At 44.9% G+C, this 25,605-nt stretch overlaps 1 pseudogene; it reads left to right on the top strand.

Moving 5' to 3' along the window:
• The first annotated feature begins 24,967 nt into the window (after positions 1 to 24,967).
• Positions 24,968 to 25,134, top strand: LOC121303920 (annotated as a pseudogene).
• The last annotated feature ends 471 nt before the right edge of the window (positions 25,135 to 25,605 follow it).

The following is a 25,605-nucleotide window of genomic DNA, read 5'->3' as shown; positions in this document are numbered from 1 at the left end:
AAACAAATCCCCTGGGCCGGATGAGATCCTCCCAGTAGTACTCAAAGAAATGAAAGAAGTAATTTACAAACCGCTAACCAAGATCATGCAGCAGTCTCTTGACACAGGGGTGGTACCGACAGACTGGAAAATTGCAAACGTAATACCGAGCCACAAAAAGGGAAACAAAACTGAACCAGGTAACTACAGACCAGTAAGCCTGACTTCTATTATATGCAAACTTATGGAAACTATAATAAGATCCAAAATGGAAAATTACCTATATGGTAACAGGGTACTGGGAGACAGTCAACATGGTTTTAGGAAAGGGAGATCGTGCCTAACTAACTTGCTTGATTTTTTTGAGGATGCAACATCGATAATGGATAATTGCAAAGCATATGACATGGTTTATTTAGATTTCCAGAAAGCTTTTGACAAAGTCCCGCACAAAAGATTAATTCTCAAACTGAACGCAGTTGGGATTCAAGGAAACACATGTACATGGATTAGGGAGTGGTTAACATGTAGAAAACAGAAAGTACTGATTAGAGGAAAAACCTCAGAATGGAGTGTGGTAACCAGCGGTGTACCACAGGGATCAGTATTAGGTCCTCTGCTATTCCTAATCTACATTAATGATTTAGATTCTGGTATAGTAAGCAAACTTGTTAAATTTGCAGACGACACAAAAGTAGGAGGAGTGGCAAACACTGTGCAGCAGCAAAGGTCATTCAAAATGATCTAGACAAGATTCAGAACTGGGCAGACACATGGCAAATGACATTTAATAGAGAAAAGTGTAAGGTACTGCACGCAGGAAATAAAAATGTACATTATAAATATCATATGGGAGATATTGAAATTGGAGAAGGAATCTATGAAAAAGACCTAGGAGTTTTTGTTGACTCAGAAATGTCTTCATCTAGACAATGTGGGGAAGCTATAAAAAAGGCTAACAAGATGCTCGGATACATTGTGAAAAGTGTTGAATTTAAATCAAGGGAAGTAATGTTAAAACTGTACAATGCACTTGTAAGACCTCATCTTGAATATTGTGTGCAGTTCTGGTCACCTCGCTATAAAAAAGATATTGCTGCTCTAGAAAGAGTGCAAAGAAGAGCGACCAGAATTATTCCGGGCTTAAAAGGCATGTCATATGCAGACAGGCTAAAAGAATTGAATCTGTTCAGTCTTGAACAAAGAAGACTACGTGGCGACCTAATTCAAGCATTCAAAATTCTAAAAGGTATTGACAGTGTCGACGCAAGGGACTTTTTCAGCCTGAAAAAAGAAACAAGGACCAGGGGTCACAAATGGAGTTTAGAAAAAGGGGCATTCAGAACAGAAAATAGGAGACACTTTTTTACACAGAGAATTGTGAGGGTCTGGAATCAACTCCCCAGTAATGTTGTTGAAGCTGACACCCTGGAATCCTTCTCTCTCGCTGCTTGATGAGATTTTGGGATCCTCACACTACGAACAACCAAACGAGCAAGTTGCGAATGGTCTCTCCTCACACTCTCGAACCTTTCTCTCCTCGCACGTTGCGTCTGTCTCTCCTCACACTCTCGAACCTTCTCCCTCGCACGTTGCGTCTGTCTCTCCTCACACTCTCGAACCTTCTCCCTCGCACGTTGCGTCTGTCTCTCCTCACACTCTCGAACCTTCTCCCTCGCACGTTGCGTCTGTCTCTCCTCACACTCTCGAACCTTCTCCCTCGCACGTTGCGTCTGTCTCTCCTCACACTCTCGAACCTTCTCCCTCGCACGTTGCGTCTGTCTCTCCTCACACTCTCGAACCTTCTCCCTCGCACGTTGCGTCTGTCTCTCCTCACACTCTCGAACCTTCTCCCTCGCACGTTGCGTCTGTCTCTCCTCACACTCTCGAACCTTCTCCCTCGCACGTTGCGTCTGTCTCTCCTCACACTCTCGAACCTTCTCCCTCGCACGTTGCGTCTGTCTCTCCTCACACTCTCGAACCTTCTCTCTCGCACGTTGCGTCTGTCTCTCCTCACACTCTCGAACCTTCTCCCTCGCACGTTGCGTCTGTCTCTCCTCACACTCTCGAACCTTCTCCCTCGCACGTTGCGTCTGTCTCTCCTCACACTCTCGAACCTTCTCCCTCGCACGTTGCGTCTGTCTCTCCTCACACTCTCGAACCTTCTCCCTCGCACGTTGCGTCTGTCTCTCCTCACACTCTCGAACCTTCTCCCTCGCACGTTGCGTCTGTCTCTCCTCACACTCTCGAACCTTCTCCCTCGCACGTTGCGTCTGTCTCTCCTCCTCACACTCTCGAACCTTCTCCCTCGCACGTTGCGTCTGTCTCTCCTCACACTCTCGAACCTTCTCCCTCGCACGTTGCGTCTGTCTCTCCTCACACTCTCGAACCTTCTCCCTCGCACGTTGCGTCTGTCTCTCCTCACACTCTCGAACCTTCTCCCTCGCACGTTGCGTCTGTCTCTCCTCACACTCTCGAACCTTCTCCCTCGCACGTTGCGTCTGTCTCTCCTCACACTCTCGAACCTTCTCCCTCGCACGTTGCGTCTGTCTCTCCTCACACTCTCGAACCTTCTCCCTCGCACGTTGCGTCTGTCTCTCCTCACACTCTCGAACCTTCTCCCTCGCACGTTGCGTCTGTCTCTCCTCACACTCTCGAACCTTCTCCCTCGCACGTTGCGTCTGTCTCTCCTCACACTCTCGAACCTTCTCCCTCGCACGTTGCGTCTGTCTCTCCTCACACTCTCGAACCTTCTCCCTCGCACGTTGCGTCTGTCTCTCCTCACACTCTCGAACCTTCTCCCTCGCACGTTGCGTCTGTCTCTCCTCACACTCTCGAACCTTCTCCCTCGCACGTTGCGTCTGTCTCTCCTCACACTCTCGAACCTTCTCCCTCGCACGTTGCGTCTGTCTCTCCTCACACTCTCGAACCTTCTCCCTCGCACGTTGCGTCTGTCTCTCCTCACACTCTCGAACCTTCTCCCTCGCACGTTGCGTCTGTCTCTCCTCACACTCTCGAACCTTCTCCCTCGCACGTTGCGTCTGTCTCTCCTCACACTCTCGAACCTTCTCCCTCGCACGTTGCGTCTGTCTCTCCTCACACTCTCGAACCTTCTCCCTCGCACGTTGCGTCTGTCTCTCCTCACACTCTCGAACCTTCTCCCTCGCACGTTGCGTCTGTCTCTCCTCACACTCTCGAACCTTCTCCCTCGCACGTTGCGTCTGTCTCTCCTCACACTCTCGAACCTTCTCCCTCGCACGTTGCGTCTGTCTCTCCTCACACTCTCGAACCTTCTCCCTCGCACGTTGCGTCTGTCTCTCCTCGCACGTCTCTCGAACCTTCTCCCTCGCACGTTGCGTCTGTCTCTCCTCACACTCTCGAACCTTCTCCCTCGCACGTTGCGTCTGTCTCTCCTCACACTCTCGAACCTTCTCCCTCGCACGTTGCGTCTGTCTCTCCTCACACTCTCGAACCTTCTCCCTCGCACGTTGCGTCTGTCTCTCCTCACACTCTCGAACCTTCTCCCTCGCACGTTGCGTCTGTCTCTCCTCACACTCTCGAACCTTCTCCCTCGCACGTTGCGTCTGTCTCTCCTCACACTCTCGAACCTTCTCCCTCGCACGTTGCGTCTGTCTCTCCTCACACTCTCGAACCTTCTCCCTCGCACGTTGCGTCTGTCTCTCCTCACACTCTCGAACCTTCTCCCTCGCACGTTGCGTCTGTCTCTCCTCACACTCTCGAACCTTCTCCCTCGCACGTTGCGTCTGTCTCTCCTCACACTCTCGAACCTTCTCCCTCGCACGTTGTCTGCGTCTGTCTCTCCTCACACTCTCGAACCTTCTCCCTCGCACGTTGCGTCTGTCTCTCCTCACACTCTCGAACCTTCTCCCTCGCACGTTGCGTCTGTCTCTCCTCACACTCTCGAACCTTCTCCCTCGCACGTTGCGTCTGTCTCTCCTCACACTCTCGAACCTTCTCTCTCGCACGTTGCGTCTGTCTCTCCTCACACTCTCGAACCTTCTCCCTCGCACGTTGCGTCTGTCTCTCCTCACACTCTCGAACCTTCTCCCTCGCACGTTGCGTCTGTCTCTCCTCACACTCTCGAACCGTTCTCCCTCGCACGTTGCGTCTGTCTCTCCTCACACTCTCGAACCTTCTCCCTCGCACGTTGCGTCTGTCTCTCCTCACACTCTCGAACCTTCTCCCTCGCACGTTGCGTCTGTCTCTCCTCACACTCTCGAACCTTCTCCCTCGCACGTTGCGTCTGTCTCTCCTCACACTCTCGAACCTTCTCCCTCGCACGTTGCGTCTGTCTCTCCTCACACTCTCGAACCTTCTCCCTCGCACGTTGCGTCTGTCTCTCCTCACACTCTCGAACCTTCTCCCTCGCACGTTGCGTCTGTCTCTCCTCACACTCTCGAACCTTCTCCCTCGCACGTTGCGTCTGTCTCTCCTCACACTCTCGAACCTTCTCCCTCGCACGTTGCGTCTGTCTCTCCTCACACTCTCGAACCTTCTCCCTCGCACGTTGCGTCTGTCTCTCCTCACACTCTCGAACCTTCTCCCTCGCACGTTGCGTCTGTCTCTCCTCACACTCTCGAACCTTCTCTCTCGCACGTTGCGTCTGTCTCTCCTCACACTCTCGAACCTTCTCCCTCGCACGTTGCGTCTGTCTCTCCTCACACTCTCGAACCTTCTCCCTCGCACGTTGCGTCTGTCTCTCCTCACACTCTCGAACCTTCTCCCTCGCACGTTGCGTCTGTCTCTCCTCACACTCTCGAACCTTCTCCCTCGCACGTTGCGTCTCTCTCCTCACACTCTCGAACCTTCTCTCTCGCACGTTGCGTCAGTCTCTCCTCACACTCTCGAACCTTCTCTCTCGCACGTTGCGTCTGTCTCTCCTCACACTCTCAAACCTTCTCCCTCGCACGTTGCATCTGTCTCTCCTCACACTCTCGAACCTTCTCCCTCTCTCTCTCTCGCACAAACCCAATCAAAATGCTAACTCCCACCCCCAAATTCCACTATGTGTTGGCTAACTGGTTCAGAGGGGAAACCTGTCCAATAGAATTGTGTTTAGGTGTGGCAACTAGTAAGTGTGATTCTGGTGCATTCTGACTATGTTACAAGAAATACAACATTTGTATTTAAAGGAATAGTGCAAATTTGCAGCAGGGCTATGTCTATGTATGTATATATATAAACAATGTGTAGACTGGTAAAAATAATAAAAACAGTAACGTTATTTGTATTGTAGGCAAGTGGACTGACCTTCATGAAACAGTAATAATTATATTGGAGCTTAATAATATTATTAACCACGTAGCAAGGTTTTACAAAAAAAAAAAAAAAAAAAAAACATACTACACTAACCTCTGTGTTTGAACTGGAAGCACAGTATCGTTGCCACTCTCGTTTTTATAACATTCTGAACTTGAAGAGACAGCTTCAGTTTCTGTTTTTTTTTTTTTTTTTTTTTTAATGTCATCTGATTGTTCCATTTACTAAACATAAAGTTTGCAAACCTTTGCATATTTCGGGTGAATAAACTTTACCAACAGCAATACTAAAAAGTCTACTCTACTCTACTGTTAGTATTTTTATTGAAAAATATTTAATTGCATTTAAAATATTTTGACGCTTTCCCATGATTTTAAATACAAATGAACATAATATTTCACAATATACAAATACCAAGTCAAATGCAACTTGTTCAGCATTTTGCATTTAGAGTCATTTGACTTTGACCCCAAGTCTGCACAACACAGCATAGATCAGATCTGCAAAGCCCAGCAGACATACACAGCCAAGATTGATAACTATCAGCCTGTAACAGCACAGTCCAGCAGAGACACAGCACAACACAATCCTCCACACTACTGCATGTGGCAAAATGAACATTTTGAAACCTGTAGGACCAGGATTGGAGACCCCAGTTTTAAAGTCTCTAAAAATGAGTGGAAGTGCCCCTGTGGTGAATCATCTCTTGGGCACTTGTGTCTATTGGTTTGTTCACACCTGCAACAACTTTTTCTTCTTCGCAAGCCATTCTTCTTCCAACAGTATTAGAATTGGGGGACTGCTTAGTATTCACCAGTGTTTTATTTATAATGAACTGAAATTGTACAATAGGGTTGGATTGGTATTTCAACTGAAAAAACACTGCCCCTAGTGGTCAGGATGGCATAGAACACTTTCACAAAATCAGTCTTAATTGCCAAAGGAAAAAGCAAAAGACTCAAAGATTCTAAGGATTCTAAAGTTATAAAGATTTAAAAGTTTTATTAAAAACAATACAAACATTCATATAGGACCCTTCAGACATCCTAGAGTGATGTACAAGAAAAGAGAATGAAGATAACAAAACCACACACATTAATCTGATTATTTGACCATTTGAAACAGGTTTTAAAGGGGTACTCAAGTGTTTTTATGTGTTACATGTTCCCATATGTTGCTACAACTGTTTAAGGTGTGCATAATGTTCTTATCAATAAAAAACAAAAACAAAAAAAACATCCAGACCACTTTTTCTGTACTATTAAATTGCAGTAAATTGGTCATAAACATACCCTTCAGGAGAACTTCAGAACTACATTTCCCATCACCCTCCTCCTCATGTATCAATGATGGGGTATGAAGGGTATGCTTGCAGCCATTTTGGAAACTGAGCACTTTGGACTGCAATTTAAAAGTGTAGAAAAGATGTCAGGAGGTCAAAAAAAAGATAACAATACACATACCTTATTTAAGCAGTTGTAACATATAGAAACATGTAACACATACAAAAGAAAAACAACTTGAGTTCCTATGACAGGATGACGAGTGATTGAGGCTCAGAGACAGCAGTTTAAAAAAAATAAAGCTTTTATTTACTACAAACTAAAATTACAAACAAATAGGCACAAGGGCCAAAAAAGGGGTTCAAACACAAAGAATGAATCAAAACAAAACAAAGGCTTCCAGGCTGGGCTATCATCTTCATTGGGTTACATAACCCAACAAAAACCCAACACCCGCCCCACACCCACACTTGCCACTTGCCACTTGCCACTTGCCACCTCAGCTGCCCCCCCCCCCCAAATGAGTTGCCGAGGCCTCCTTTTATACCAGGTGGCTGGGGTTGATTGAATAATTAATAATCAATCAACCCCCCAGCCACCTGAAAACAGAGAATAGGCAAGACAGGTGAATTTAACCCTGTCCCTGCCAGCCTAAACTAAAATAAACACATGCAGGAAGGACTACACCTGGCCACAGTTCCCCTTTAAGAGACATTTTTCAAGATATTTTGCATCTAATGACGATTTAAAAGAGCACTCGATTTAAGTTATAAGTATGTGTAAAACATTATAATCCCTCAGCAAAAATAGTATTCTGGTTTTCTGGTTCAGTAGTTCTCAGTGTAAAGCACTCCCCCTGCTAAACCCCGACCTGCCAATAGGATGTGTCTCTATCCTACCAGGCTAGTGGGAGAAAATGCACTGGTAATGCGTGACTCAACCTCACAATGCGTGACAAACTTTTTTTTTGTTTATTTGACAGGGACACCACAATTTTTAACATAAATGAACATGTCAGATAATGCATTGTGCCCATAATGAGCTAAAAGCTAGTTTCAATTGGTAGCCTCTGGGCAGGTGAGAAAAACAAAAAAAGCAAACAAAACAACAATTACATTGCAGAATATACAACAATTCAACCCTCCCTGTCAATAAATGCACGTTTGCATTATCAGCACACCCCTCCCGTCAATGAGTACTTGTTAGTTTTGATTCGAACCATACCTTAAGTTTATACACAGTCCTACTACTAAGACTGCTTCACTAATGCAGAACTCTATGACCAGAGAGCACATCAAGGATTCATTATGAACATTTAACAATGCATTACTTTACCTTGAATGTTTTAATTTGTTTCTTCATTATGCATATGTGTATTTAACTATGAAGCCTAACCTTTACTCTTCTTCCTTTGAGAATATGAATAAATGTAATAATGATTTTGATTGTCGAGCTTCTTTTTTCTCTTATAACAAATATGCATTTATGATTGATATGAAATATTTAAACATACCTAATATTAATTACTTGTTAATCTCTTGTGATCATGTATCTGGTATAATTTAAGCCAGAACTGCTGATTATTGTTGAGGTAATGTATTTGTTATAGTTGATAATTACATTATGACTTATAATAGGTATTTCTTTTAATAGTAATTGATGAGGGAACGATTTTACTGCGTCTTTTTTTTTTCGCTAGCACTAACAAAGTGGAGACTGGTTTCCGTATGGAACTTTCAATGCAAATGTGACGCTTCACTGCACATGTGCCAGTGCACTGCGAGTCCATGCGGAAGGCGTGTTTTTCTGGCTCAGGATTTTTCTGTCTCATTGCTCCAGAAGAGTGATTTTGGACATTGGCAGTGTGGCATCCCCTTTAAGGCTGTACTTTTTATTTTTTATAACAAAAATAAATAAAAGGTTTTAACAAAAATAAACACTTGCTCACAGAGCACAAATAAGAGATAAACAAAAAACAAATCTGAACACAAATAAACCTGTCAGGCTGGGCAATCGCCTTCACTAATCCTACATTTATTTTATTTTTCTCTCTTCTCTCCCATTCTCCACTTCTGAACACCCACCCGGAGTGCAGAGAGCTGCAGGTTTAAATGCAGGTGACCATATCCCGATTTAGCAACAAATTAATCACTTACAGTGGCTCTCAAAAGTATTCACCCCCCCCCCCCCCCCCCCTTGGACTTTTCCACATTTTATTGTGTTACAACATGGAATCAAAATGGATTTAATTAGGAGTTTTTGCCACTGATCAACACAAAAACATCCATAATGATTTCCATTACATGAGAGTAGATGTTGAACTTCATGCTCTCGCTAAGATAAGCACCAACTAAGACGTAGCTTTGCAGTAAACTAATGTGATCCAAATGCATCTCCATCCATTTGTGTTGTTTTCCATCTGATGATGTAGATATTTGTTCTGTCTGGTGTTGATGGCTGAAGTATAATGCTGGCTCCAGGGATCAGCTTATTTTGCCTCCCTAGCGCATCAACACACACAGCGGCTGTGATGCTGGCTCCGGGGATCAACCACAGTGTGGTCTCCCCAGTGCATCAGCATGACAACTGTCTGGATTGAGCTAAGTAGGGTACATCTCTGGGGTCTTCAAGTGGGTACCTTCCATCCTCTGTGTTTTGTTGACTAGCCCACGACACCTCAAGAGGGCTCAACAGTTATTCTGGCATCCCAGCATCACCCGCCTCCATCCTCCACTCAACTCAGCTCAGCTTACTTACCTGTACATCGGCATTGCTTTCTTCCTATTGTGCTTGAGATCCCATCTAGAATCTTTCCGTATCAGCCAGTTGCTGCTCCTCTCTGCTGCTTCAGGTAAGTTCTTCACTGTGCGACGCAACTGTTGGCCGCTGAACCCGACGTCTCTGAGAAACCGGGTTGTAGAGTGTGCCACAAATCCTCGACACCCCACCTCCACTGGGTAAACTCGGACTCTCCATCCTCGCTGTTCCGCTTCAGCAGCTAGTTGAGCGTACCGAAGTTTCTTCCTCTCATACGCCTCATCCACATCATCTTCCCATCTTCTCATGGCACTGTTAACTCTACCAGATGAACAAGGCGTGCTGATCCAGACCACAAGACAATGTCTGGTCAAAGGTTATTGGTGGCCATCTCAGGTGAAAAATAAGCCATTGACCAATATCTCCCAGCATCTTCCAGTCTCTAGCAGCTTCCAGTTGTCCTGGGTGAGGCTTGGTTTTAACACCTTTTCTTGGTGGTTGCTCTCCTGGATGGAGGAATATTGTCTTTTGTGTGTAATGCTTTGATGGAACTGGTGGCAACTTATTGGTCAGGTTACGCTTGTCTTCCATTGCTAAGGCCAAACATCACAGCACCTGGTCATGGTGCAAAGTAAACCGTCCTTGGCTAAGAGCCACCTTACATTCTGTCAAAATGTGCCTTAATGTTGCAGGTGATGAACACAAAGGACATGAGGGATCCTCACCCACCCAGAGGTTTAGGTTCTGTGGTGATGGGAGAACATCATATGCTGATCTGATGAGGAAACTGATCCTGCTCTGCTCCATTGTCCACAGGTCTTGCCAGCCGATCTTGCGTTGTTCCACACTCTCCCATCTCATCCATTCTCCCTGCTTGGCCTGGGAAATGGCCTTCACACACCTGATCCTTTCCTCCTGCTTTTGCACCTCATTGACTACCAGCTTCCTCCCTTGAGCTGGGGTTGCCTTGTGCCATGTAGGAGGAGCTGAACTGAGACCAAAACCTCCTTTTCCACGCTGAACTTGCCCCATAATATCTCCGATTCGAAGGGCAGCCTTAGCATCTTCCACAGCTTTCTTTGCTGTCCATTTTCTTCCAGTTTTCAACATAGGTGCTGCTTCCTTACACATTTGTCACGTAGGTCTACTAATGTAATTTCCAGTCAGACTTTGGCGCACTTAAACTCCTTGGTTAGAGCAGAGATTGGTAACTGCAGTATCCCTTTACCATAAAGTCCCACTCTGCTGAGGCAGCGAGGAACTCCTAACCATTTCCTGATGTATGAACTGATTAAATCTTCCAGCTTCTCAACTGTTGTCAAGGAAACCTCGTACACGGCCAGTGGCCACAGCAGTCTTGGCAGCAGACCAAACTGAAAGCACCAGAGTTTCAGTTTGCCTGGTAAAGTGCTGCTGTCTATGCTCTTCAACCCTTCCACTGCTTGTTTTCTAACTTCTCCCACAAGAACTGTGTCCTTTAGATCACCGTCGTACCATCTCCCTAGACTTTTCACTGGCTTCTCGGACACTGTTAATATTGCCTCACCTTTAATATAGAATCTTTTATCTACTACTTTACCTTTAATTATAGAGATGCTCCTTGATTTAGTGGGCTTGAATTGCATTTGTGCCCATTCAATGTTATATGTTAATTTGCCCAATAACCGATTAGTGCTGGCTATGGTTGTAGTCATTGTTGTCATGTCATCCATGTATGCTCGAATTGATGGTAGTCGCATTCCAGAAGCCAAGCGCTCTCCTCCCACTCCCCATTTTGATGACCTAATAATTACTTCCATTGCCTTGGTAAAAGCCAGTGGAGAAATGGTATATCCTGCCATTATTCCAACTTCTAGACATTGCCATGTAGTGCTGAAATCTCCAAAGTAGGCTTTCACTAAATTTGTTATTGTGAAAAATAAAATCTACAAAGTGTTCTAAATTAATTACAAATACAAAACAGAAAATAATTGATTGCATAAGTGCTCACCCCCTTGAGTCAATACTTGGTAGAGGCACCTTTGGCAGCAACTACAGCCATGAGTCTATTTGGATAAGTCTCTACCAGCTTTGTACATCTGGACACTAATTTTTTTCCCATTCTTCTTTGCAAAATTACTCAAGCTTCGTCAAGTTGGATTGGGACCTTTGGTGAACAGCAATTTTCAACTCTTTCCACATATTCTCCATTGGATTGCAGTCCAGGCTTTGACTGAGCCACTCCAGGACATTGACCTTTTTGTTTTTAAGCCACTCCAGTGTGGCTTTGGCTGTATGTTTGGGGTCATTGTCCTGCTGGAAGATGATTCTTCTCCCAAGTCACAGGTCTCTTGCAGACTTCAGCAGGTTTTCCTCCAGGATTTCTCTGTATTTTGCTTCATCCATTTTGCCCTCTATCTTCACAAGCTTTCCAGGCCCTGACGCAGAGAACCATCCCCATAGCATGATGCTGCCACCACCATGCTTCACGGTAGGGATGGTGATCTCGGGATGATGTGAAGTGGTAGGCTTGTGCCAAACATAATGCTTAGCATTGAGGTTAAAAAGCTGTATTTTGGTCTCATCAGACCATAGAATCTTCTTTCACTTGGTCTCAGAGTCTCCCACATGCCTTCTGGCAAACTCTAGCTGAGAGTTGATGTGAGTTTTTTTCAACAATGGCTTTATTTTTGCCACTCTCCCATAAAGGCCAGTTTTGTGAAGCACCCCGGCTATTGTTGCCATATGCACAGTGTCTTCCAGCTCAGCTGTGGAAGTAACCTTTAGAGTTGCCATAGGCCTCTTGGTGGCCTCCCTGACTAGTGCCCTTCTCACCCGGATACTCAGTTGTTGATGAAGGCCTGTTCTATACAGATTCACAGTTGTGCCATATTCTCTCCCTTTCTTAATAATGGACTTTACTGTGCTCCGGGGGATATTCAATGCCTTGGAAATGTTCTTATATCCTACCCCTGACTGGTGCTTTTTGAAGATCCTTATTCAGGATTTGCTTTGAATGTTCCTTCGTCTTCATGATGTAGTTTTTGTTAGGAAATGTACTAACCAACAGTGGGACCTTCCAGAGACAGGTGTATTTAACCTGAAATCATGTGAAACACATTAATTGCACACAGATGGACTCCATTCAATTATGTGACTTCTAAAGACAATTGTTTGCACCAGAGCTTATTTAGGTGTGTCATAGCAAAGGGGGAGAATACTTATGCAATCAATTATTTTTGTTTTATATTTATTTATATTAATTTAGAACAATTTGTAGATTTTTTACTTTGACATTATGGACTTTTTTGTGTTGATCAGTGGAAACATTCCTAATTAAATCCATTTTGATTCCATATTGTAACACAATAAAATGTGGAAAAGTCCAAGGGGGGTGAATACTTTTGAAAGCCACTGTAATTAACTCTGGTGATGGCCACCTTCTGCAGGAGGTTTTTAAATTATTTGTGGAAGAGGACAAGCTGCTACCTTGCCTCTGCCAGAGCACACTCCAACAAAAACAATAACAAGACAACACTGCGCTTCGTTGTCATAAATAAATACATAAATAAATCATAATAAACAAATACAAATATGACACAGGGGTGGATGGGGAGACCTTTGTGGGGCTTCAGCCACCGTACTTCCTGCCGTGACAGTGCGGCTGGGGGAGCTGGTCTCCTGACGTCCCCTTCTGGCGGCAAAGGCGGCGGGGCTCCTCCTTAAAGTCCAGAATTATTTTAAAGCCTATCTCAGTTTGTGTTCGCTACATCATTGACAAAGGCATTCGGCTCAAACTTACTCAAGTTCAAGTTCATTTCCATATAAGCAGAGTTGTATGACTCGCACTTTCTTGTTACTGATCTCCTTGTGGCTGTTCTTGTAAAAGACACTCATTTGGGGAGGGAGAGTGTGTCCCTTTATAGTTTCCACAGGCCACACATCCTCTTTTTTAAGAATTCAGGCATGTTGCGAAAGCTGAGCAATACTTTCCCATACAGTGCCTATAGAAATTTTAAACCCCCTTGATCTTTTTTCACATTGTGTTGTGTCAGTGCCTCAGAGTGTTATGCACTTGAATGATGATTATTTTCCACTTATCTACACATCACACTCCACACAGTTAAGGGGAAAAAAGTTTTTGAGAAAAAAATAATATATTAAAAATACAAAATTGAAAGATCATAATTGGATAAGTCTCCACCCCCCCTGAGTTAATACTTGGTGGAAGCACCTTTGACAGCAATTACAGCTGTGAGTCTGTTGGGATAGGTCTCTACCAACTTTGCACACCTAGATTTGGCAATATTTGACCATTCTTCTTTACAAAACTGTTCAAGCTCTGTCAAGTTCCTTGGAGATCGTTGATGGACAGCAATCTTCAAGTCATGCCACAAATTTTTTGTTGGATTTAGGTCGGTGCTCTGACTGGGCCACTCAAGGACATTTACCTTTTTGTTCCTTAGCCACGCCAGTGTAGCTTTGGCTGTGTTTTGGGTCGTTGTCATGCTGAAAGGTGAACTTCCATCCCAGTTTCAGCTTTCTTGCAGAGGGCAGCAGGTTTTCCTCAAGGACTTCTCTGTACTCTGCTCCATTCATTTTCCCTTCTATCCTGACAAGTGCCCCAGTCCCTGCCGATGAGAAACATACCCATAGCATGATGCTACCACCACCATGCTTCACAGTAGGGATGGTGTTCTTTGGGTGATGCGCTGTGTTGGGTTTGCACCAAACATAACGCTTTGCATTTAGCCAGAAAGTTCCATTTTAGTTTCATCAGGCCACAAAACTTTTTGCCACATGGCTACAGAATCTCCTGACTTTTTTTTTTTCAATTTTTCAAACAGGATTCATGGCGGGCTTTCTTGAGTAATGGCTTCCTTCTTGCTACCTGTGACAGAAATATGAGTTCTGGTGATAAATCTTCCTCCCGACCTGTGAGGGCGCTAAAGAACGAGAGGAGAAGTATCTGGAAGGGCTGGCCTGACAGTTCATTTCCGGGACATGGAAGTGGGTTAGCCTGGAAAGAAGCGAGACTTACAGTTGTAAGACCGCATTGATTTGAAAGGTAAACGAGAGGCATCTGCAAGTAATAAGGCAGCTGCAACCATTTACTTAGATATCATGCGGGATTACATATAGGGACCAGGATAATGCTGATCTTTTCCTTCTTTGGGTAACGTGAGGAGAGAAGGACTGAGAGAGGAACTCTCAGAGTGAAATACGTGTTGTGTGTTATCTTTCTTTGTTTATAATTGTCTTTTTCGCACCACTAGTCAGTTAAAACACACCTCCGGAGCACCACTGCACAGAGCACCTGCACTTTTGAATATCACCCAGGACTGGTGGCCGTGCCTTTGTTTCTGTTCGAGACTGTATTGTGTTATTCGCCATCCCTGCACTTTACACATTGTTGTGTACTGCCGGGGATTTATTATTTGATGGTCGCCAGACCTGGAAATAGCACAAATAAACACTTATTCACTGAATTACCGTTGTCTGTTCATCACTCCTGCACCGCATCACCGCTACACCTGTTCCCCTTACCAACCACTTTGCCACACATGGTGTCAGCTCTGGGATGGACTGCGACACACTGGTGGAGTTGCTGCAGGCACTGGAGATCAGACAGGATGCAGAGGAGAGACGGAGGGAGGAGCGCTATACGGCGCTCATTGAATGGGTAGGGCTGATCATTGCCGCAGATGCGACCCCTACAGGAACATCATTGATGTCGGCCCCAAAGGCATGAAAATGATGGCGCAGGATGATCTGGAGGTATACTTGGCGGCGTTTAAGCGGCAAGCAACCGCGACGGGATGGCCATGGCAGTTCTGGGCAAGCCAGGTAGGACCTTGCCTGATCGGGGAGGCTCAGGCAGCCTACCAAGCCCTGAGCGACCAGTAAGCCACCAATTATGACCTAGTCAAGCAGGCTATTCTCCGTCGTCTGAACATCACCGCGGAAACCCACCGGACACGGTTCCGCGAGTACCGGAGAGCCCCGGAGACAAGCCCCAAGGTGGTCGCAGAGCGGTTGTGCGACCACATGGTCCAATGGCTGACCCCAGAGAAGAAGACCGCTCAACAAATGGGGGAAGCCATTGTGGTAGAACAATTCTGCCATGTGGTTGGCGCCGAAACCCAGGCGTGGATATGGCGCCACAATCCTGACACCCTGGAGGCGGTCAAACTGGTCGAAGATTTTGAGGACTCCCTGACGTCGGCCAAGGTCGGGATCCTGTCAGTCCCTGCCCTGCTCAGGAACCAACCTCTTCCTCCCTCTCCTCCAACACCACCACCATCACCCTCATTCCCAGCACCCAAACCTCCCAGACCGCCGACCCCGTCGGGCCCCCTTGCCTCCCCCCCATGGAGACCGAGGTTGGCCCCCAGCTGGGTAGAGGTGTTGCCCCTGCCCCGTTGCCCTACCAGCAGTGGGACAGACATCTAACCTATGCCCCCTCTGTCCTCCCACTCTGTTTTCGGTGTAACCAGCCAGGACATAGGACCAGGTCATGCCCAGCTACCATGGAGTGTGACGTGACAGCGTGCAACTGGACACCTGGAACCGGTAAGCAGGGGAAAACAGGTGAGAGGGGCCCTGTCTGATTAACGCGGTTTTAGGGAATGTGAAAACCCACACGTTAGTAGACACAGGGTGTGGGCAAACCTTGATTAGGACAGATGTCTTCGGCGGTGTGTCGTGGCAGCCACAAGGTCAGATGGCCATCTCCTGTATCCATGGAGACACGGCGGCATACCCCACACTAAAAGTATATTTATCGGTAGGACCGATAAAACATCACCTTGTAGTCGGGGTGGCGGAAAGGTTGCCGCACCCAGTTATTCTGGGCAGAGACTGGCCAAAATTCAAAGAATTAATGCAAATAATGGCAGTCTCAGCCACACACGTAAACGTGGCAGGAAAAAAAAAAAGGAACGGATTGGTGATGTGTTTCCTTTTCATACTGAAATGTTTTCCCCTCTTTTCCGTCCTAGAAAAACAAATAAGGAGAGACGGACCGCAAAATGGGAGGGAGCGTCTTTGAGACAAGGCTGGGGTCTGGTGGCAGAGTGCTTCAATGGTCACAAAAACCGTTCGAGGGAGTGGGAACGCAGTGTGACCGAGAGAGCGAGGTTACTGGGCTGACTAGGGCAGAGGTTATTCCAGCCCCTCTCAATGTACCGGGCCTGTGGTACTCAAGCGCGGACCTAGTGTGGGGCCAACAGAACGACCCGTCACTGGTGCACGCTTGGGGGCAGGTCCGGTCCATTGAAGGTAAGGATGTTGATGGCACTGGGCCGCTAGTATATCCACATTTCAGTATAAAGAGGCAATTACTATATAGGGTAAACCTAGCCGTGGGCACAGGACAGCCTGTAACACAATTATTGGTTCCCCCATCTTGTCGGACCGAGGTCATGAGGCTGGTGCATGATATCCCTTTTGCGGGGCACCTCGGAGCTGAGAAGACGAGGGAATGGATATTGGCTCGATTCTATTGGCTCGGTTTTCATACTGATGTGTCAAGATATGTAGCCACATGCCCAGACTGCCAGCGAGTAGCGCCGGGTCGAGTGCACCATGCCCCTTTGGTCCCACTGCCTATTATTTCCACTCCTTTCGAGTGCATTGCAATGGACATAATGGGCCCTTTGCTACCTTCTGACTCTGGGTATACGCATATATTAGTAGTGGTGGATTGTGCAACGTGATACCGGGAGGCAGTTCCATTGGGGTCCACTAATGCAGCTGCAATAGCCACCGAGTTAGCGCAGATTATGGCTAGAGTAGGGATCCCCAAGGAGATTTTGACTGATCACGGGACCAATTTTTTGTCCAATACGTTACAGCAGGTGTACAAAATATTAAAAATACGTCCCATCAGGACGTCCGTTTATCATCCACAATCGGACGGTTTGGTTGAACGTTTTAATCAGACCTTAAAGTCGATGCTGAGGTGATTCGTAACACAGGAGCAGAAACATTTGGCATCGCTTCTTCCCTACCTCCTTTTTGCGGTGAGAGAAGTGCCGCAGAGTTCAACGGGGTTCTCCCCCTTTGAGCTCCTGTACGGCCGGCAGCCTCGCGGCATTCTCGACCTGCTGAGAGAGGGGTGGGAGGAGCACAAAGGCTCGTCTAAAAATGTAGTGAAGTATGTGCTCCTACTAATAGATCGCCTGGATTTGGTCAGTCGTTTGGCCCAAGACAACCTCAGATCGGCTCAGCACCGACAACAGCAGCTTTACAACATAAATGCATGGATTCAAACCTTTCGACCAGGGGACAAGGTAATGCTGCTACATCCCTCATCCGAATCAAAACTGTGTGCTAAATGGCAGGGGCCGTATGAGGTGACTCGGGCTATAGGGAAAGTAAATTATGAAATTAGACAGCCCGATCTCCGAAATGAACGTGAAATTTATCATGCCAATTTGTTAAAGCCCTGGCAGGCAAGGGAGGTCTTATTTATAGCCCCAGGTAATATGGAGGATGATTTAGGTCCCTGTCCAGAGACCCCGAGCACAAGAACGATTTCTATGGGGGAACAATTGGTTCCAGATCAGCAAAGAGAGCTATGGAAGCTTATTGAGGAGTTCAGCGATGTTTTTTCTGACGTGCCCGGTAGAACAAACATAGTTGAATATGACATTATCTCTCCACCAGGTGTCACAGTGCGAGAGAGACCGTACCGGATCCCGGAAAGTCGACGAAGTGGCGTTCGCAAAGAGGTATGGGACATGCTCAAGCTTGGGGTGATTGAACCTTCCAGGAGCGAGTGGTGCAGTCCGATTGTCATAGTGGCTAAGAAAGACGGCACCAACCGTTTCTGCGTGGATTTCAGAAAGGTGAACGCTATTGCTAAGTTCGATGCATATCCCATGCCGCGGGTCAATGAACTTTTAAACAGACTGGGAAAAGCGAGGTTTATTTCCACTCTGGACCTGACGAAGGGATACTGGCAAATCCCTTTAACTCGCAGCTCCAGAGAGAAAACCGCATTTTCAACACCAGAAGGGCTGTTCCACTTTAAAACCATGCCATTTGGGCTACATGGTTTTTAATGGGGAATGGAAGGGTGAGACCTGTAGTCACCAAAATCCAGGCTTTGGTTGATGCGTCGATCCCCAAAACCAAGACTCAGGTGAGGTCACTACTGGGCTTAGCCGGTTATTACCGCCGCTTCATCCCCGAGTACGCCACAGTGGTTAACCCGTTAGTCGACTTCACCAAAAAGAGTGCTCCAAATTTAATGAAATGGTCAGCTGAGTGTCAGGTGGCGTTTGATACTATTAAGCGTACACTTTGCCAGGCCCCCACTCTTATCACACCGGATTTCACCAAGAGATTCATCCTCCACACCGAAGCATCGGATGTAGGTTTGGGTGCAGTCTTGTCCCAAAAAGTAAAAAAATGTTACCTAGGGAACGCAACTACTCTGTAGTCGTAAAAGAGTGTTTGGCCATTAAATGGGCTACTCACTCTTTACGATACTACCTGCTGGGACACTCATTTGATCTGGTCACAGACCACACCCCATTCACGTGGTTAAGCACAATGAAGGACAGCAATGCTCGGATAACTCGATGGTATCTGGCATCGTAGCCCTTCATGTACCACATGGTACACCGTGCAGGGAAAGACCACCAAAATGCAGATTATTTTTCCCGGGAGGGGGGGAGTAATGGGGAAGGTAGATTTAGCCGAGTGTTCCTTCGGCTCCACTCTGAGCGGTGGGATATGTGAAGGAAAGATGAGTTCTGGTGATGAATCTTCCTCCCGACCTGTGAGGGCGCTAAAGAACGAGAGGAGAAGTATCTGGAAGGGCTGGCCTGACCGTTCGTTTCCGGGACCGGGAAGTGGGTCAGCCTGGAAAGCAGCGAGACTCTGTTGTAAGACCATATTGATTTGAAAGGTAAACGAGAGGCAGCTGCAAGTAATAAGGCAGCTGCAACAGTTTACCTAGATATCATGCGGGATTAAATATAGGGGCCAGGGTAACGCTGATCTTTCCTTCGTTTGGGTAATGTGAGGAGAGAAGGACTGAGAGAGGAGCTCTCAGAGTGAAATACGTGTTGTGTGTTGTCTTTGTTTGTTTATAATTGTCTGTCTTTTTCACGCCACTAGACAGTTAAAGCACACCTCCGGAGCTGTCGCCACGTAAAGCACTATCTGGAGCACCACTGCACAGAGCACCTGCACGTTTGAATATCACCCAGGACTGGTGACCGTGCCGTTGTTTGTGTGTGAGTCTGTACTATGTTCTTCACCATCCCCGCACTTTACACATTGTTGTGTACTGCCGGGGATTTATTATTTGACGGTCGCCAGACCTGGAAACTGCACAAATAAACACTTGTTCACTGAATTACCGTTGTCTGTTCATCACTCCTGCACCGCATCACTGCTACACCTGTTCCCCTTACCAACCACTTTGCCACAGCTACTAACAACCAAACAAGCAAGATGGGCCGAATGGCCTCCTCTCGTTTGTAAACTTTCTTATGTTCTATGTTCTTAAGGCAGTTTTTTGATCTCTATGAAATTATCAATTTTTAATTGCAAAATTTATGGAGTCCAGGATCAGAGGGCCAACTATGTCCCAAATTTCTATAAATAGTTCAGGGGGATCCCATCTAGCCCAGGGGCCTTCCCTTTTTACATTGATTTAATAGCAATTTTAAGTTCATCCAGTGTTATTGGGGCATCAAGCTGTCTGCTATCTTCAGCTTCTAGTTTAGGGAGCTCCAAATTATTAAAAAATGTTTTACAATTCTCATGATCAGTCTGTATTTCAGATTCATAAAGGTTATGATAGAATGTTCAAATGCAGCATTTACCTCCTCTGGCTTAGAAACTAAGACATATTCCTTCATTTTTATTGCATTAATAGAGACCAGAGATTCATTATGTCTTAGCCTCAATGCCAACAACCTGCTCAGTCTATCTCCATGAAAATAGTATCTTTGTCTAGTGTGACGCACAATAAATTCAGCCCCTTTAATACGTTCAGAATTTTAGCTCTGTCTTTCAAAAAATGTTTTTTCTGCGCCTTCTCCAAATCCATTAATTGTCTTTCTATGTCATTGAGACGTTTATTCCGAGACAAATTGACATATGAAGAGAAAGAACTGCGAGTGGAAGCGACAGCGAGTGGGAGAAGTACAGGCGTGGAAAAGTGTAGAGCAGTTTAGAAGCAGTAAGGAGAAATTGCATCTTTAATTGCTTTAATCAGAAAACACAGGACATTGGGAAACACAGCAGCAGCTCAAAGTCAAACAGCCGCGTGTGTTTTTCTAATAACAAGCTGAAACTCGGAGCAGCTTATTCAAATTCAGCGCCGTTCTGAGACATGGGCGAGGGGAGGAGCCAACAGCACAGCAGAACAACGCAGCTAATAACCAGACAGTCTTCCCAGCGACAGCGAGTGGAAGAAGTACAGGCGTGGAAAAGTGCAGAGCAATTTAGAAGCAGTTTGAAAGCTGTTTGACAGCTGCAGAGAAACTAAACTTCAAAAAAAAAAAACATCAACATGGTCTTCAGAGGAGGGGTAGAGCTATACATAAGAAACAATCTTGAAGCCCATGTGTTAAACCTGAACAAAGAAAATAAAGCCAAATCAATATGGGTCAGAATAACGGACAAAATTCAAAGGGCATAATAATAGGAGCATGCTATAGACCGCCATATTTAGACGGTGAGCAAAATAATCTGTTATACAATGACATTAGACATGCGTGTAGCAAAGGAGAAGCCATACTAATGGGGGATTTCAACGTCCCCCATATAAAATGGGAAAACCCGGTGGGGAGCACGAAGGATGAAATTGAAATGGTGGAAATGACAAATGACTGCTTCCTAACACAATTTGTCAAGGCACCGACTAGAGGGGAGGCATGCCTTGATTTAGTCTTTTCAAATAACTAAAACAGAGGTCAGAGAACCACTGGCAAACTCCGACCACAACATGGTCTCATTTGAATGCTTTTTAAAACCCCAAAAGTAATGACTAAAGCTAAGGTTTACAATTTTAGAAAAGCAAACTATGAAGGTATGAAACAGAGACTAACAGAAGTAGATTGGAGTAAAATAGAGAAAACATCCACAGAAAAGGATGGCTGTTCTTCAAAAATGTAGTACTAGAGGTACAAAACACTTACATCCCTAAAGTAGACAAATCTAAATGTAAAACTAAATTGCCAAAATGGTTTAATAGATCAATTAAAAAAAATATTCAGCGAAAAAAGGCACTTTACAGAGCGTTAAAAAGGGACCAAAAAGAAAGTACGCAGAAAGAGTACACAGAACTGCAAACGCAAGTCAAAAAGGAAGTTAGAAAGGCCAATAGAGAAATAGAAATGAACATTGCTAAGGGAGCTAAAACCAATTCCAAAATGTTTTTCCAATATTACAACAGCAAGCGAACATTCAAAGAGGAGATTAAATGTTTAAGAGATACAAATGGCAAAATCGTAGATGAAGAAAAAAAAAAAATAGCAAATATATTAAATTATTACAAGTTTTACAAAGGAAGATACTGACAACATGCCCCACATGTCATCCAGTTCCTATCCAGTTTTAAATAACTTTAACATAACCGAGGCAGAAGTGTTAAAGGGACTAGGAGCTCTTAAAATAAACAAATCCCCTGGGCCGGATGAGATCCTCCCAATAGTACTCAAAGAAATGAAAGAAGTTATTTACAAACCGCTAACCAAGATCATGCAACAGTCTCTTGACACAGGGGTGGTACCGACAGACTGGAAAATTGCAAACGTAATACCGATCCACAAAAAGGGAAACAAAACTGAACCAGGTAACTACAGACCAGTAAGCCTGACTTCTATTATATGCAAACTTATGGAAACTATAATAAGATCCAAAATGGAAAATTACCTATATGGCAACAGGGTCCTGGGAGACAGTCAACATGGTTTTAGGAAAGGGAGATCGTGTCTAACTAACCTGCTTGATTTTTTTGAGGATGCAACATCGATAATGGATAACTGCAATGCATATGACATGGTTTATTTAGATTTCCAGAAAGCTTTTGACAAAGTCCCGCACAAAAGATTAATTTTCAAACTGAACGCAGTCAGGATTCAAGGAAACACATGTACATGGATTAGGGAGTGGTTAACATGTAGAAAACAGAAAGTACTGATTAGAGGAGAAACCTCACAATGGAATGTGGTAACCAGTGGAGTACCACAGGGATCAGTATTAGGTCCTCTGCTATTCCTAATCTACATTAATGATTTAGATTCTGGTATAGTAAGCAAACTTGTTAAATTTGCAGACGACACAAAAATAGGAGGAGTGGAAAACACTGTTGCAGCAGCAAAGGTCATTCAAAATGATCTAGACAAGATTCAGAACTGGGCAGACACATGGCAAATGACATTTAATAGAGAAAAGTGTAAGGTACTGCACGCAGGAAATAAAAATGTACATTATAACTATCATATGGGAGATACTGAAATTGGAGAAGGAATCTATGAAAAAGACCTAGGAGTTTTTGTTGACTCAGAAATGTCTTCATCTAGACAATGTGGGGAAGCTATAAAAAAGACCAACAAGATACTCGGATACATTGTGAAAAGCATCAGTGTGCAATTCCCTGTGTTACAATAATGCAGTACAATCAGCATAATAATAGTATAGCTCCACTATAGAAGCGTGGTGCATTTTTATAGGGGTGTAGCTTCACACAATCTACATTTACTCAGTCGTATTATATGGCAATGGAGTTTGTACATCAAAACTAAATATCCCTGTGCCATGTGTTTACATATCCTAAATGAAATACACACTGAAATTAGAGTTTCAATGTAGATGCAAAATAAAAATACAGTCCTGTATAAACCATTGTGCAATCAGTTTGTAATATATTCTATAACTGTTAATTTGCAGCATGCACAAAGTGAATTAGATTAGGGTATATTCAGCCCTGCACATGTTCTCATAGATATACCAGCATGTGGATTAGTGTTGAGGGCTCGGGACTCTTGACAGGTGGGGTGAGGGTTCAATCCCAGGTGAGGCACTGCTGCTGTGCTCTTGAGCAAGGTACTTCACAGATTGCTCTAGTAACATACCCAGCTCTATAAATGGGTACAAATGCAACTCACTTTGAATAAAAGCATCAGCTAAAAAAATATCTATAGCAATTTAAGTCCATGTGTGAAACACACACACACAATACAGCAATTTGTTATGTAGTCTAATAGAGATGGTGATTAAAGATGGTGTCTTCTAGCAAGGAGTAGTATTGAAGTGAAAGCAGTTGCCTATAATTACATTTGGTGGCTAAAAGTGGAATTGAAGACAAACCAACCCTAACCTTAACCCCAACCCTTAAATAACAAGCTGGGATGCAAATACAAATCCAGCTACAGCCTCGTATCAAAGATTAGAATCACTGAACACATCTGTGGTGTTTGTTGATATAGAAATGAATTAGTAGAAAGGGAGTGGATTTGATTTGTTCCTATCAAAATTGGTTAGGGCTCTGGATTCCTGACCAGAGGGGCGTGAGTTCAATCCCAGGTGGGGGGACACTGCTGCTGTTCCCTTGAGCAAGATACTTTACCTAGATTGCTCCAGTAAAAACATTAATGGGTAATTGTATGTAAAAAACAATATGATACATTGTAACAATTGGAAGTTGCCTTGGATAAGGGCATCTGCTAAAGAATAATAATTATAATAACCCTAATAATAACAGTACCAATGAGTTCTGTAACCACTGGGGGTCTTCTGATTTCTCATGTATATTAGGTTACAGTTTGTGATTAGCACTGCTGCCTCACCGCTCCTTTCAGGGGAGTTTGCATGTTCTAACCGTGTTCGTGTTGGTTTTCACCAGGCACACTGGTTTCCTCCCCTCATCTGAAAACACAGTGGTCAGGTTGATTGGTCACTCTAAATTGCCCTCTGTGTGCATGCTTGTGAGAGTTGGCCAGTGATGGACTGTGTCTGCTGGGTTAAGCTCCAGCTCCCCGTGACCCTGTATTGGATGAAGTGGTTATTGATGATGGCTGGATGGTTAATATTTGTAATAATGCATTTACTGACATCGACATGTTCTCCGATTAATAAACATTTGGACTGAACGTGTTTCATTTTCCCCACACAAAAATCCCACATCAAGTATAATATATACATTTAATGGTGCACAATCCTGCTCCTCACGAGTCACAGTCAGTCCAGCAGGTCTGTGTAGCTGTCTGTAAATCTCCAGCTGCTTAAGAGCAAATAAAAGGGTTAAGCTTGTCCAAGTAAGCAAATCATTTAATATCAGGTAATGAAGGCCTCAGGGGGATCAAAAAATGAACCCCTTCTTGCCCCAGAGTTATGCAGCCCTGACAAGTTAACACAGTCATTCATTCACAGCTGTCTGAAGGGTTTTTAAATTATTCAATATGGGTCAGAATAACGGACAGAGAAATTTGCATCTAGCTATCCCATCACTCCTATGTGCACCAAATCAGTGACGGTCTATACTTCAGTTCATATATTATCAGAATCAAAAAAGTTGCATTGTGCGGCTGCAGTGTCGATAATAAAGACCTCTACGTTCAAGGCTTCATTTAACTTTACTGTAGTATTTAGAAGAAACTTGCCCACCGGCAAGTCAAATGTATTTTCTGTAGTGGATAGCATTTCATTATTGCTCGTTCAGTAGCTTTGCGCAGTGGCAGTATCATAGCCCACGAGGTTTGTCCGAGGCGTGATTATTGCTAGTTGAAAACTTTAACCAATACCCCGCTGTGGTGACTTGAAATATAGTCATTGCTGGCAATTTTTGACAGTCTCACAGAGTCTGCTATCATCTAGTTGAAAGAAGAGACCAAATGTTGACTATGACTTTCTGGGTTTGTTTTTGTATTCAACTGATTGGGCCCAACAATTGTGTTGGTCTCTTTTTTCTTTATTCACGGGGCGTGAGCTGGGGGGGTAGAGATAGGGCAGAAGAAGCAGAAGGGAGCGGTAAGTAGTACAGAGTGCCGGCTAGAAAGTACCGGACTTAGGATAGAAGAGCAGGCGAGGCCCACTCTAGTAGCAGACCAGCGAAGCTGGACATGGAAGCTAGGATAGAAGAGCAGGCGAGGCCCACTCTAGTAGCAGACCAGCGAAGCTGGACATGGAAGCTAGGATAGAAGAGCAGGCGAGGCCCACTCTAGTAGCAGACCAGCGAAGCTGGACATGGAAGCTAGGATAGAAGAGCAGGCGAGGCCCACTCTAGTAGCAGACCAGCGAAGCTGGACATGGAAGCTAGGATAGAAGGTGGTCACTGACTGAGGGCGGTGATGCCGACACA

The sequence above is a fragment of the Polyodon spathula genome, chromosome 35, assembly GCF_017654505.1.
Source record: "Polyodon spathula isolate WHYD16114869_AA chromosome 35, ASM1765450v1, whole genome shotgun sequence".
In the NCBI taxonomy this organism is placed as follows: domain Eukaryota; kingdom Metazoa; phylum Chordata; class Actinopteri; order Acipenseriformes; family Polyodontidae; genus Polyodon; species Polyodon spathula.
This window is presented reverse-complemented; position numbering and strand designations above follow the sequence as displayed.